This window comes from Trichechus manatus, unplaced genomic scaffold (genome assembly GCF_000243295.1).
Source record: "Trichechus manatus latirostris isolate Lorelei unplaced genomic scaffold, TriManLat1.0 scaffold00180, whole genome shotgun sequence".
NCBI lineage: Eukaryota > Metazoa > Chordata > Mammalia > Sirenia > Trichechidae > Trichechus > Trichechus manatus.
Window position 1 is genome coordinate 1970780 of NW_004444116.1, and position 14173 is coordinate 1984952.

At 41.2% G+C, this 14173-nt stretch overlaps 1 non-coding gene across 1 annotated transcript; it reads left to right on the forward strand.

Annotated features, from left to right (window-relative positions):
• The first annotated feature begins 13811 nt into the window (after nt 1–13811).
• TRNAA-UGC (transfer RNA alanine (anticodon UGC)) lies at nt 13812–13883 on the forward strand. Its single transcript has one exon. It is a non-coding gene; the product is annotated as a tRNA-Ala (tRNA).
• Nucleotides 13884–14173: the final 290 nt, after the last annotated feature.

The window sequence follows — 14173 nt, forward strand, 5'->3', positions numbered from 1 at the left end:
TACTGACAGTGTTGTACTTCATGATAGATCTTGCAATGTTCTTTCTGACAATGAATGTGATGCCATTTCTCTTCAATTTGTCATTCCTGGTATAGTAGACCATATGATCGTCCAATTCAAAATGGCCGATACCAGTCCCTTTCAGCTCAGTAATGCCTAGGATATTGATTGTTATATATTCCATTTCACTTTTGATGACTTCCAATTTTCCTAAATTCATACTTTGTACATTCCACTCTCTAATTATTAATGGATGTTTGCAACTGTTTCTTCTCATTTTGAGTCATGTCACATCAGCAAATGAAGGTCCTGAAAGCTTGACTCTATCCATGTCATTAAGGTCAACTCTACTTTGAAGAGGCAGCTCTTCCCCAATTGTATTTTGAGTGACTTCCAACCTGAGGGGCTCATCTTTGGGCACTATATCAGACAATAGTCTGCTGCTATCCATAAGGTTTTCACTGGCCAGTTTTTTCAGTAGACTGCCGGGTCCTTCTTCCTAGTCTGTTTTAGTCTGGAAGCTCAGCTGAAACTTGCCTGCCATGGGTGATCCTGCTGGTATTTGAAATACTGGTGGTATAGCTTCCAGCATCACAGCAACACACAAGCCACCACAGTACGATAAACTGACAGATGTGTGGTGGTTCAAAGTAGTGCTTCTTCATGGACTTTCCATGAACATAAGAAAGAGTCTTATATGGGCAGAAGAGGGCAATGAGGAGATAGTAGTAATCTCACCTGGATTTCTAAAAATTTCCAGAATTTCATATTTCCTGGGATTTCTAAGGAAGTTCATAATGCTATTCAGAATGAATCCAGAGCCCAAGATTACTCAAGCTCATTGCAAGATTTTTCCATGAATACCATTAATAAGCTCCAAATCTTCAAATCACAATGAACCATCCCCAGGTCTCACTCTACCTACTGTTCTTCTCCTCCGCAGCTACATAATTTAAAAAATTTTCACAATCCGAGATCTCTGCAGAATTCCAGTTCCAGGGATCACTACACTTGCCAGGTAGCTTTAAGACTGCATCTTAAATTTGCAGGCATCTTGTATCAGTCAAGTTCAAACCTGAACTCTTCCCCTTTATGGCCCTATCCAACACCCACAAAGCAAAATAAGACAAACTACCAACAAGCAGAAGAGCATTCTTCTCCTGTAGCTTCGTAAAAGACATCACCATCTACGTGAGCCAAGAGACTGAGTTTATTTTTTGAGGATCCATCCCCTTTCCTGCTTCTCAAACAAAACCTTAGGGTCTGTTTTCTCAATTCATCACTCATCTTTGATCCTAAAAATCACTATGCATCCCCATGCCAACCACTCAAATGCCAAGATGAGAGGAAAGCTGACTTTTTGATCATCTTTTGTATATAAGAAGGAAACTTTTTACCTTCCACTGGAATAGGAACTTGAACCCCAGACCCTCAGATTAAAAGTCTGATGCTCTACCGACTGAGCTATCTGGGCTCAGGTGTCCATGCCTTACTACAGTCTATTAAAGGTGAATACATTAGGTTAATGTCAACTTTGTCTTGCATTTCAAGACGTGTTAAAAACCAGTCACTTGCACATATAACTCACATGCTTAAGCCAATAACAGCCAGTGGATCCTATTTCTACAGTCTCCAAACTACTCCCACCACAACCATGCACGGGATTGGGACAGCTGGCCTTCCTTGTGGCTCTTTAGAAAGCCATCAATACCAGTCGCTACTGCACCTCCAACAAAAACCCACCGAGACGGGTGCACTCCTAAGAGCTCAGCTATGGAAACAGTCCCTTTCAAAGTCAAGGAAGTTTGGGTAAAAAAGAATGAGATCTTCCTTTCCCTTAAAACACACAGGACTCTAATAGTTCCTTGTACCTAGAGGACAAAGAGAAGAGATAGTGAGTTTGGATAGGTCCTACCAGCTGGTCGGTCCAAATCCTATTCGTGCTTAAAGACCCATATTCAAGCCTTCTTCGACCACTTTTCTAATCTCAACTTCGCCTCATCCTTCTCTCCAGTCACCTACCGCCTTCCCTTCCCCTCTCCCTGCCTTCTCTCTGGTCCTCTCCACCTCCTCCTGGATGAGGTCTTCCTAGTAACTCAGCTCACTTCACCCAGGATCCGGGTTCTTGACTTTCTAGGCCAGTGTTTTCTAAACCTGCGAGATTGTCGGAATCATCTGGGAAGCTTTCTAATTAATTACTATCCGCTGCCCCCCACCCCTACACCTCACTCCCAGAATATGCATTCGGACTTCACCCAAAACTCATAATCTGGGTTGACTACCACACAAAATAGTGGCCAAAGTAGGAAAGCGTCGACCCTCTGCGTCTCAGTGTCAGATGAGGTTGGAGACGTTTGTAGACCTACAAAGTGTTAGTTCATTTCATTCCTCTTGCGCTTTCCTCATTCTTGATAGAATTTAATCTGAAAAGGCTACATATTCAACGGTAGTGTTTTCCTTCCTCCTCCTACGCCACCTTCTGTCTTTCAAATCAGAACTTCTGTGTCCTCAAGGAAAGCGTCTGCTGGGTCCGGATACTGTTGCTGCTCCAGGTTGCTGTGTTACATACTGCATTTCATGTGAAGTTTTGTGAATTCTTTCTTCTTCTGTCTCTGGAAGGCCCTAAATTCTCCAAGGCAGTACTTGGTTTCTCTTCTTTGTATCTCTCGCGTTACTTCTGTCATCTTTTAGGCAGCTTTGTAAGCGGAGGAAGAGGAAGTTGGGTGAAGGAGGGAATTTGAAGGTGCAAGAAAAATGCTCTACTCTGGGACCCTCCCTAGTGATGGAACGTAAGTGCCCTGCAGAGAGCCAGCTGGGGAGCGACCTTGGAGCAAGCTGGCAGTACCTGGAGCAGAAAATGAATCCCAGGGTCCAAAATCAACCTAGGGGCAAGTCATTCTTTTGTTTTCCAGAAACATATAAAAGACTCACAATCCTCAATTCTAATGGATCTTTTTCGGTCCTCACTTCAGGGGCCCTCTCCTCCATTGCCACATGAAAATCCAGACCTCCAGATGCACGCTCTCTACAGGATTCCAGACTCAGGCATGACATTGTTCAGCAGACATCTTCATGAATTTGCTTCACGGACATTTCAAATTCATCAGGTCCACACAGTGCCAGAATAGTGCTTCTCTGTGGCAGACACGTGTTGCTTTTCAAATTCAGTAGCTGAAGGTTTACTGTCTTTTCTTTTCATCTAGACTAAATTTCCAGAGGTACATTTTCGAACTTTCTTCTTTGTACCTCACCCCCTCATCACCATTTTCTGCTGCAACTCCGGCAACCAGGAGCAATGAAGGTGCAGGAACCCTTATATGATGACGTGGGAAGCCGGTGGTAAGGCAGAGACTGGCTGAAGAAGGAGCATCGAATCCACAGGTCCAAGCTGAAGGCGCGTGAGGTATGCTGGCCACTCCAGGAGGGGGAGGGTTGAGGTTGAGACTTCTAGGACCTAGGTATTAGTGACTTCCTTTCCCTGGGAAAAGTGTTCAGAATATTGATTTCCTTGTGGGCTACAGTGGCCAGAGTCCCAGTGCTCTTTGGGGACTTTCTATTGCTCATGGCTTCTGCCCACTCACTTTGTTCACTAGAGGTCTTTTTGAGGCTCCATATTTAATCCAGTGACGTTATGAAGAGCAAGAGAAAAAAACACCATCAGCACTGGGGGAACATAAAACTGGATGTGCAAGCTTTTGTGCTCTCTCACACTGGCTCTGCCAGGAGTCAAGGGAATGGAAATCAAGGAGGGAACAGTTAATTCACTCAAAAAGGAATTTAAAAGCAGTCTTCATTTGGCATCTGTCCTGAAATAGACAGCGCTTTGTAAAAACATTTCTCAACTGGCTGAGTCCAAAAGGAACCAAAACCCTTGGATGGTCTGGTGCTTTAGATGGTTAAAGCACCTGCTGATTAAACAGGTTTTCCTGGGTTCCACTGTCTGCGGAGTCTTGTCTTTTTCATTTTCCTCTGTAAGTAGCCCTGGTGGTGCAGTGATTAAGTGCTCGGCTACCGATCCCCAGGAGATAGATGTGGCAGTTGGCTTCTGTAAAGATTAAAGCATTGGAAACCCTATGAGGCAGTTCTACTCTGTCATAAAAGGTCACTATGCATTGGAATCGACTCAACAGCAATAGGTTTTTTTGTTTGGCTTCTGTGAGTAGTGGACTCCTACCCTCTAGGGCTCTCATAGCCTTTGGGAGGCTAAAGGGAGATCTTGTTTGTTTCTATACATGATGCAAGCTTGGCTTTCTTTTGTGAAATTAGACTTTTACAGTTTTTCTACCTCTTTGATAAACAAAGTAGTATCCAAAAGGAAACGAAAATGAAACTACTTTTGGTTCATACAATCAGTGTAGGACAATGTTTATAAGCGAAGCAGTTCTACAATTTTTAATGGCTCCTTGTTGATACTGCCAGTGTTTATTTTAGGAAACATAAGCAATTTAGATGCATCTATCTATTCTTACCCTTCTCTTCCTTCCTCTCTGCACCCCCACACATAGCCCTTTGGCTGCATCTCCCTCAGGAATCTTCGGTGTAGTTTAAATAACAAAGTTATGATTTTATTTAAAGTTCTAAAGACAAGAAACTGGAATTCTGTCAGCGAATGTAAGAAATGTAGAAGGCAAGGAATTTTAATCGGGCACTCATCAGTACTCTTGTGATTTCAGTTTAGCTAGGTGTGTGTGTGGTGTGGGATGTTTTCTACATGTGGTATTTGAAAACTTCCAATGAAAGTCATTTTACAATCAACTAGAATAACCGCCCTGACAAAACCTGGAGTCACACAAGAAACCTTTAAAACCTCAAGGCTAATCTCCTCCCAAATTGAACTATTCTGGCCAGCTGATAGCGTCAGTCCCTCAAATTTCCAAATTATAGTTTCGATGTTTGTGTTGAAAGACTCCGTGTTTCTTGAATACTGTGGTTTGAGTTGTCCGTCATCCTCTAATCAGTAACCCACCACCGACTGCTCTGACAGGGATCACAACAGAGGGTCCTGGACAGAGCAGGAAAAAAATGTAGAACAAAATTCAAACTTACACAAAAAAGACCAGACTTACTGGTCTGACAGAGACTGGAGAAACCCCAAGAGATGGCCCCTGAGCATCCTTTTAATTTAGTACTGAAGTCATTCCTGAGGTTCACCCTTCAGCCAAAGATTACACAGGCCTATAGAACAAACAATAACAAGTGTAGTTCAGCCACATATATGAGAGTAAATAGGCACACCAGCCCAGGGGCAAGGACGAGAAGACGGGGGGGGGGGGGGGGAAACAGGAAAGCTGGACGAATGGAAATGGGGAATCCAAGGTCGAGAAGAGGAGAATGTTGACACATCACAGGGTTGGCAGCCAATGTCACAAAACAATATGTGTATTAGTTGTTTAATGAGAAACTAATTTGCTCTGCCAACTTTCACCTAAAGCATAATTTAAAAAAAAAAAATTCACTCACTCAAACAGATTTGGGATCTGCTCCCTCTAAACAGCAGAATGAGTGGGTGGAGGAGGAGGGAAAAGAGAAAGTCTGAAAAACAAAACAGCCCCAACCTGTTGCGGTGGAGTCAGTGCCGACTCATGGTGGCATAGAACTGCGCTATGGGGTTTCCAAGGAGCCGCTGGTGAATTCGAAGTGCTGACTTTCTGGTTAGCAGCTGAGATCTTAACCACTGGGCCACTAGGGGCAGGGAAACCAGCTGAAAGCTTTTCTGTGGTCTGACTGAGCAGATATGATTGCAGTGATAACTGAAAGAACCGAAAGAGAGTTTCCGTAAAGCTATTTCATTTTCTCCTTTCTCTCCGTCCTTCTTTTTCTGTCCTGATCTTACATGATGTGCTAACTAAAACCTAACATTAACGGGTAGTTGTTGCAGTGGCAGCCTTCTTGCTTTGAGCTAGGGCCTGGTTACTTTTCTTTCTCTTCCCTCTTGTCTTCCTTCTGCTGATGCCCTACCCTGGGAGATGCTAAGCCCCAACAGGTAGAAATCGAAGAACACTAAAAACAACCCGTTGGACCATTAGCTTCCTTTTCCTGTGAACAGAGAAAACATGAAAAAAGAAAAGAGGATGAGGGTTGGTAAAAGGTGAAGAGGAGATGCCAGGGATTGAACCAGAGACCTCGTATATGCAAAGCATGTGCTCTACCAATGAGCTATACCCTCTAATGACCAAGTGGTTTCAGGATGACTGTTCTTTTCATAAAAGAATACTGACGTTTTTACTGTGAGTTTATTTTTCCCCTCAGAGAACCTGAAAGCTGGCTAGAGACCACTGGTTTAAATTCCACTATTACGGAATTCACTAAAATGGATACTGTCCAGGGGCTTCACGAGGAGAAGGGTAAATGGATTGTAGTGTGAATAATCCTTTCCGGTTCTAGGATCTTCCCACCAGGAAAGATCCAAGAAAATCACACTTCTCCAGGGTATATTGCAGCGATAATGACTCCGAATGGAGTGCTCTTTAAACCACAGGCAGCCACCGGCTTTAGTCAAACTGGCTAATTGAACTTCACATCCTGTTGGGTCAGCGCCCCGCCAGCATGTTTTCCAGCTGACTCTCATTATTCGTGCCATGTCACACCTTCTGAGCTTGTCCTTAGTTTTAGTTCCACACCTACATCTCTATCCCTCGCTTGAGGACCATGTCTACAAAGGATTTTAGCTATGCGGGAAACTTAAAAACGCCATCAACTTTAAATGAACTGACGTTTTTCCAGGCTGGACGAATCTACGGGTCAAAAGCAGAGTCAGAATGGTGGAGCAACGACAGAGAAAAACTGTCAAACTCCCTTCTTTCTGAGAACCCACTGACATAACGGTAAAGCTTGCTATAGATATAGATGTTTGAAAGAATAAAGTCAAAGAGCCCTGGAAACCATCAAAAGGTACCATTGGTGAATTGGAAAATACGAGGAGATCCTGGATAATAGGAAACAGATAGGGTTGGATTGGTGAGCGAAGAGCCAGAGTAAGGGCTGTTCTCTCACTGGTATGCTTTCAGCTTAGCGTGTATGGCTGATGACCTCCACAGTGAGTCTAAAGCCTCTTTATCCAAGATTCTCCATATAATATTGAGGACAGTATTCTAGGCAGGTCTTTATTTAAATACTTAAAATATTGAACATAAGTATTTACTGATGTTAAAATTAAATAACTTCCCTGAAGCTTGGACAATGCTCCAAGACTTACGGGCATTTTATCATGAAATATCCCCCTGTAAACCAACCTCATTAATCTCTAAATAACGCCCCTTCTTGTTTTCCCAAGGACCTGGCTCACTTTGAAGTAACAGATGATAGATGTTTAGCTTAAAAGTTTCTTTTTCCCAAGACCTGTATCCTAGGATTTTGTGTATTCCATACAACTTGTTCTTCTGCCCTACTGTACCAACTGTACATTCTTTCTTTTATCACAAAATTATAACTGGCATGTAAGCAAAAAACAACTTTTTGATAGCTGAAGCAATTTCTCTAGAACTGATTGCCAGTTTGCAAATATCTCTCTCGTTCTCTCTCAATAAATAGTTGATCTCTTTAGCTGTTAGTCTTATTGTTTTTAACACTGATGAAGGCAAAGATGGTTGGATGCACACAATTCCAATTCACCTCACCTTAGACCTTTAGAAAAATTACTTGAGAAAGTGAGTGCTGGAGGGTGTTTGTTGTCGGGTGACTTGGTGTGGGAAGGAGACATTGTTTTTATGTAAATTGAGGGCCTTTCCAACCCTGGGAAAGGATCCAGTACTTTTAGACCTTAGTCTAGGACTCTCCCAACTGAGCTTTGTCTGTCACACCTTTACTTTCACCAACGCTAATAATTTTCTCAGCTTTCGTGTTTGGAAAGCATTCCTTGAGAGGTGTGGTTCCCTTTTTCCTCACTCAGAAGAAGTTGGGAACAAAGTGCCACCACATATCGTGATTGATCCTAACTATTACTGCCAACTGAGGGGAAGAGATGGAGGAAATCAATGAGTAGGTCCTCAACCTTCAGTCTTTTAATTGATACAGGCACACCTGAGAACACAAATGGTTCTGTTAACAAAGATCGTTAACAGGTTGCCCGAGGATGTCTTTTCTTTCAGTCCTTCCATTTCTTTTGTGTTCCTAGGTTAACTATAAAATGGAACCAAAGTGAGCCGAAACTTTTCATTTTTTCTCATTCCCTCTGGTTTTGCTTGTTATGATCCAACCAGATTGTGAGATACAGTGGGGTTTGAAATAGTGGAGTTTCTCTTGAGAGAGTTCGAAACCATACACATTCATCTGCTTTTTACAATTCCCAACATCTTCTCTATTAAAAACACATTTTGCATACTCATATGGAGATCAGCACATTATTCGATGGATTACCTTTAAAGGTTTCTCCATTTCTACTCCAAAGCAAGAAGCCCACCACCACCTTATGTGCTCAGTCATCCTCTGTTGCCCTTTCCAGTGTCACTGACAAGCATGACAGAAAAAGAAGGATTGAAAGAGGAGAGAAAGAACAGTCTCGATCATTTTGTTTGGAATTTGCTTAGTTTTCTGAGCAGTGTTTGAAGCATGGAACAGCCAGAGGTTACCAAGCAAACAAGCTTCTTGTTTTACCTATTCTGACACTTTCACTCCCTCCTACTCCTCTTGTACCAGCCCATCTATCGTCTCCAAAAATTGGATCATATTTTTCAGACATGGATGGCAACAGAGCCCATGTAATTTTGGGTAAGTGGATAATATTGAATAAGATTAAGTGTTTTAAAACACATGAATCTTATAAATAAAAAGGTTAAATAATACTTTGAAGGTATAACTAAAAACCAGGGTTCAGAACAGCTGAAATAGCTCAGCTGGGAGAGTGTTAGACTGAAGATCTAAATGTCCCTGGTTCAGCCCTGGGTCTTGGCAGTTTTGTTTAGCTTTGCATAATTATTATCATCCTTTTTCTTATATAACAATTGATTCAACCAAATTGAGAGGTACAGTAGGATTTGAAACACTGGAGTTTCTCTCTGGCCAACTAATATCTGCAAAGACCCCTGAGAAATATGGCTAATATTTCAAGGAGGATTTTCATGACCTTTTTGTTGTGAGAGAGGTGTGGCTCAATGGAAGTGTGTCCTTTCCTTGAGAGTTTTTTTTTTTTTAAAGATATAGGTATTTCTATATAGCTCACTACATTTTTTTACTGATTTTAGCAAATCCAACCAGGTGGTGTGCATACATATTTTTATCATTCTCTTCTTTATTTACATATTTCTACAGTCTTCCATGGAGCCCTGGTAGTCCAGTGGTTAAGCAAGTTTGCCTGTTAACCAAAAGATTGACATTTCAAATCCACCAGCTGCTCCTTGGAATCCCTATGGAGCAGTTCTCTTCTGTCCTATAGGGTTGCTATGAGTGAGACTCCATGGCAATGGGTTTTTTTTTTGTCCAGTCTTCCATGATGTGTTAACGACAGCTTGTATATTGTATTTAAAAATTAAGAAACAAATAAACTGAAATTCAGGCAAGGAGCCCTGGTGGCAAAATGGTTACGCACTAGCCTGCTAATCTAAATGTTGGTGGTTCAACCTATCCAGCTGCTCAGCAGGATAAAGACCTGGCGATCTGTTCTTGTAAAGATTACAGTCTAGAAACCCCTCTGGGACAGTTCTACTCTAGGAATTCTGGGGTAAGAAATTCCAGTATGGTACATGATGTTGCACTTATAAGGAGCCCTGGTGGCGCAGTGGTTAAAGTGCTAGATATTGCCAACCGAAAGCTTGGTAGTTTGAACCCATCAGCAGCTCTGGGGGAGAAAGATGTGGTAGTCTGCTTCCTTAAAGACTGGAGCCTTGGAAATCCTATGGGGGTGATTCTACCTTGCCTGTAGGAGAAACCCTATGGAGCAGTTCTACCCTTTTTTATAGGGTCACTATGAGTCAGAATTGACTTAACAGGAATGGGTCTTAGTTGCACTTATGATTCATTTCTGCTTTCATGTTATGTATGGGAGAGGAGGGATGTTTTTAATAAAAAGAACTGTTTCGAAGTCTTGTACAAAAAGAATCACTATAAGATATGAGTCTATATATGTGAGTGTGGTGTATACAAGGAAAATTTTGCCATCAGAAAATCTGGGTTTATGTCTTGAGTCCACTCCATTATTAAACTGCTGGAATAAGGAAAACTGTTGAACATCATTGAATTTTTAAATGATTTTAAGAACATCTTGAATTTTCTTGCTGATAAGACATCCCAGCAGCCTTGCACACCTGTCTGAATTTCCAAATCTCTGTTTCTGTTCAAGGAGAGAAGAAAAATAAACACTTATATATGAAAAATTCTGTTGAACATTTATGAGGGGATCTAGAATTCTGAAAAATGAAGGCAAATGGCAGTAAAGTCATCAAGACTCAGGTACAAATATCCCGTATTTTCCCCTCTAACATCAGCCTCTTTCTTTACATTCTTTATTAGGGATAATAGGTAATTTTTTTGTCATTTTGAGTTTTTTCTTATTTTCAAGTAAATGTTTTGGTTTCACAATGTCTGTTTTCCACCGGAGACTTCTGGACACTGCCAGGAGAAAATAACCTACAGTGCTCCAACATCAGAACTGCATCAAGTTGCCAAAGGAAAATTGGTACAAAGTGAGAGGCAACATCAGGATAGGGACGCTGACTGTACAGAAACTGGGAACCAGACACGTTATCCATTAGGTCACTCAGCCCAGCTCAACTCAGAAACTTGCGTTTTATTTCTTTAAGAAATATTTGATTGGGCAAGCAGTATCATTGAATGTTTTACCTAATTGAGCAAGAATTCCCTTATATTCTATTGAGGTGGGAGACATAGGGCAATTAGCAAAATGTAATTAGTCTCTATTCAATATCTAAAAAACGAGGCCATTGACTAGTACATAAAAAAGGATGCTGTAAAGATTAAAGGAGATCATGTGTGAACACTTTCTTCCAAGTCCACGTCTGGCTTGAAACAAATGTTGGTAGGTCCTACTCCATCCTCTCTTCCTCTAGGGTTTTCTCAAGACAACACCTAGTCAGATACCATCTTCTCTAGTCAGTGCGTCTAATAGACATATAATGAAAGCCATAAATGAAGGACAATTATGCAGTTTTAAATTTTCCAGTAGCGACATTAAACAAGTAAAAATAAACATGTCAATTTAATTTTAACAATATACTTTATTAACTTGATATATCCAAAACATTATCAAGCAATCAATTTAAAAATTATGACTTTTGGTTTCTAGTCCTGCATGTAAAGAGCTTGGAAGTCATCTCTCCATCCTCACAGCAAGAAAAAAGCTTCAAAACTAAAAATTAACAGCTTTTCATAGATACATCAGAGAATCGAGATCACAGGGCAAACTACCACCCTGAAAACTGGAGAGACAAACAGGCTGATACAGAAAGCACTGCTTACTAGGAGCAGAAACCATCACAGCAACTGGACCCAGCATTGGTTAGAAATAGTTATTTATTGCTGGAGACTGAGTGTGGGCTGGCTTAAGAGGAAAAAACTCCTGGAGGACCAGCATTAGGGGGCCCCTCATACTTTTGTGAGTTTTACCATGAGGAGCAGCAGCAGATTCTCACTGTGAAGTTCAGAGAAAAATTCCCTAGTTCTTCCGACAAAGGGAGGGGGAAAAGTAATCATTTTGAAATAGTGTTCTGTTCTTAACAATGGCCTGCCCTCAAGGGAAACTACTTTATCAGAGCGTAACCAATATAGATTTTATCAGATCCTAACCCACATGGAGGAAGGGATATACCAAACTCCAGCCCCTTCTAGCCTTCTACCTGTGGGAAGGGAAATACCTAAATAAGCCCCCTCTAGCCTTGGAGGTCAGCAAGACGAAATACTCAACTCCAGCTCCCTCTAGTCTTCCTGTTTCACCTAAGGAGTGGGGGTGGGGGTGGGGGAAAAGCTAAGAAGGACTTGTGACAGTCAAAACTCCTGAGCTCACTAAAACACTGAAATCTAATTATAGGATTATAGGTTACTTCCCCTCTCCCAACACCTTATCACCACATTGTGGCTATCATATTGGACAGTGCAGTATTACACATATACTTCATATATTTTCAGGCCTTCTGAATTGGGTATACATGCCATGAGTGTATTTTGTCTTCAATCTCAGAGGAATTCTGTAATAAGTGAACCCATCTTATGTCTTCTGTACAGATAGATATTCCCAATACTGTAGTTGGTAGACAATCTGAAGATAGCTACAGATATTTAAATTTTTAATTTCCATTTTGTTTATGAGGTAAATTTAAAACACACACACACACACACACACACACACACACACGCACACACCCCTTATTTTGAATTCTCAAGAATCCAAGACACCCAGTTTTCTCCAGGTATCAGACAACATAATGCATAGCTACCTAATAACACAAACCAAGCAGTGTTTTTGTGAACTGCCCTAATATTACTTTTGCAGTGTCAAACAGCTTAGACACCCACCCAACGTTTACACATACACAGACAAACATACACACATACCCGTCAGTTTTCTGTGTGACTCTAGTTCTCTCCTTAGGTGAAACCTATCAGTAACTGCTTCTTGTTCTTTTTGTACAAATCCCATGAGCCATCTGAAAGAATAAGTCTAATAGACAAATTGCGTTCTGCCAATTTCAAAAAGGACTCAATGTCATTTTTATGAAAATTGGCGAAAGCTCATATATGGGCAAACCAGGATGAGAAAGAGCTAATAGACACTAGAAACTGGCACTAGGAAATGGATTTTCTCTTAGTCCTTTTATGTAGTTCAAAGAACACAATCTTAACCGTGATAAGTCCCTGGGTTGAAGAGCAGTCTAGGAGTAAGCTTATTGTTATTTTTTTAATAAATATTAGTAACGAAGTTCTAATCCCCAAATCTCAAAGCACACTTTGCAGTCTTCATTCACCCTCCACATGCTTGCAGTTTCTGATCATTCACAAATCCAGGACTGGAGACCAAAGTACTGGCCTGAGTTCACTGTGCAATATTCTCTCAAGCTTGTCCCACAGTATCTTCAATTCCACATGAGCAAAGCTAGCTTATCTTCTCCCCTTCCACTCTTTCTCCCACCCACCCCATCCAAATTTAAAACTCCTTTTTTTTGTACTGGCTTCTGTTTGGTAATGTCATTTTTTTTTTAAATAAAGAAATGCTTCACCCACTTTTGTTCTTTTCCTTTAAGTCTTGTCTGTTTACCTTCTATCTTACTCTGATAATTGACCTTTCTCTCCAACCTGAAGCTGCTGTTTCATTTATGCTTTATGAATTCCTCTTCCAGAACGTTGGTATGGTCCCTGAGTTACCTGGATGTCTAGAGTAGAAGAGAAAAGACTCTTAATGAAATACTGACTGCATTGCTCTCAGAATTTCTTTTGACGGTGGCTTTTCTCCATCAAATCTATCTTTTAATATTCTGTTTGAGCAAACAGCAAACATAGTGAAGAGTTTTAGGCAAGGAAAAGTTTTGTATCTCACTTGAAGACATATCTAGAGGAAGTCAAAAGATGCAAAAATTGAGACTTAATTCTTTACCTCCCACAATAGAAGACGGAGACTTAATAACTCAAGGTTTTTAAAAATTTCTTGTGGCTCTTTATCTGGCACATGTTTCCAATCCTCTGCCTTCGCTTTCAAGCCCTGTACTCGAAAGAATCAGTATCCCCCACTGGTTCCTGAGTGCCTCCTGCCCAAAGCAATTGCTGATGCCACTTAACACTGAACAACGCTACCGCAAGCTTCCAGGATGGAGTATCTTAGAAGATAATACTTATATCTAGATAAAGTTTAGCTAGAAGCTGCGAGGTGGGGGGGTGTAGCTCAGTGGTAGAGCGCATGCTTTGCATGTATGAGGCCCCGGGTTCGATCCCCGGCACCTCCACCCTTTTTCTCTGCTCCCAACACTCTTTAAACCCAACTTGAAGAAATACTGATTTAGTTCTCCTAATATTTTCCTTACTATTTCTGCACACACAGAAAGTAAAAACATAACCCGGAGGATTTCCTTGAATGCTCTTCTATTTATAGACTGTGAGCCTCTACATCTCCTAGGGTGACTGTGACAGCAGAAGGAAGACGTTCAGAAAGGGGAGAAAAGAAGAACCGGATCACAAAGTGTTTTTGTCAGTTTGGCCAGTGGTTTATTGATTTTGTTGATCTTTTCAAAGAACC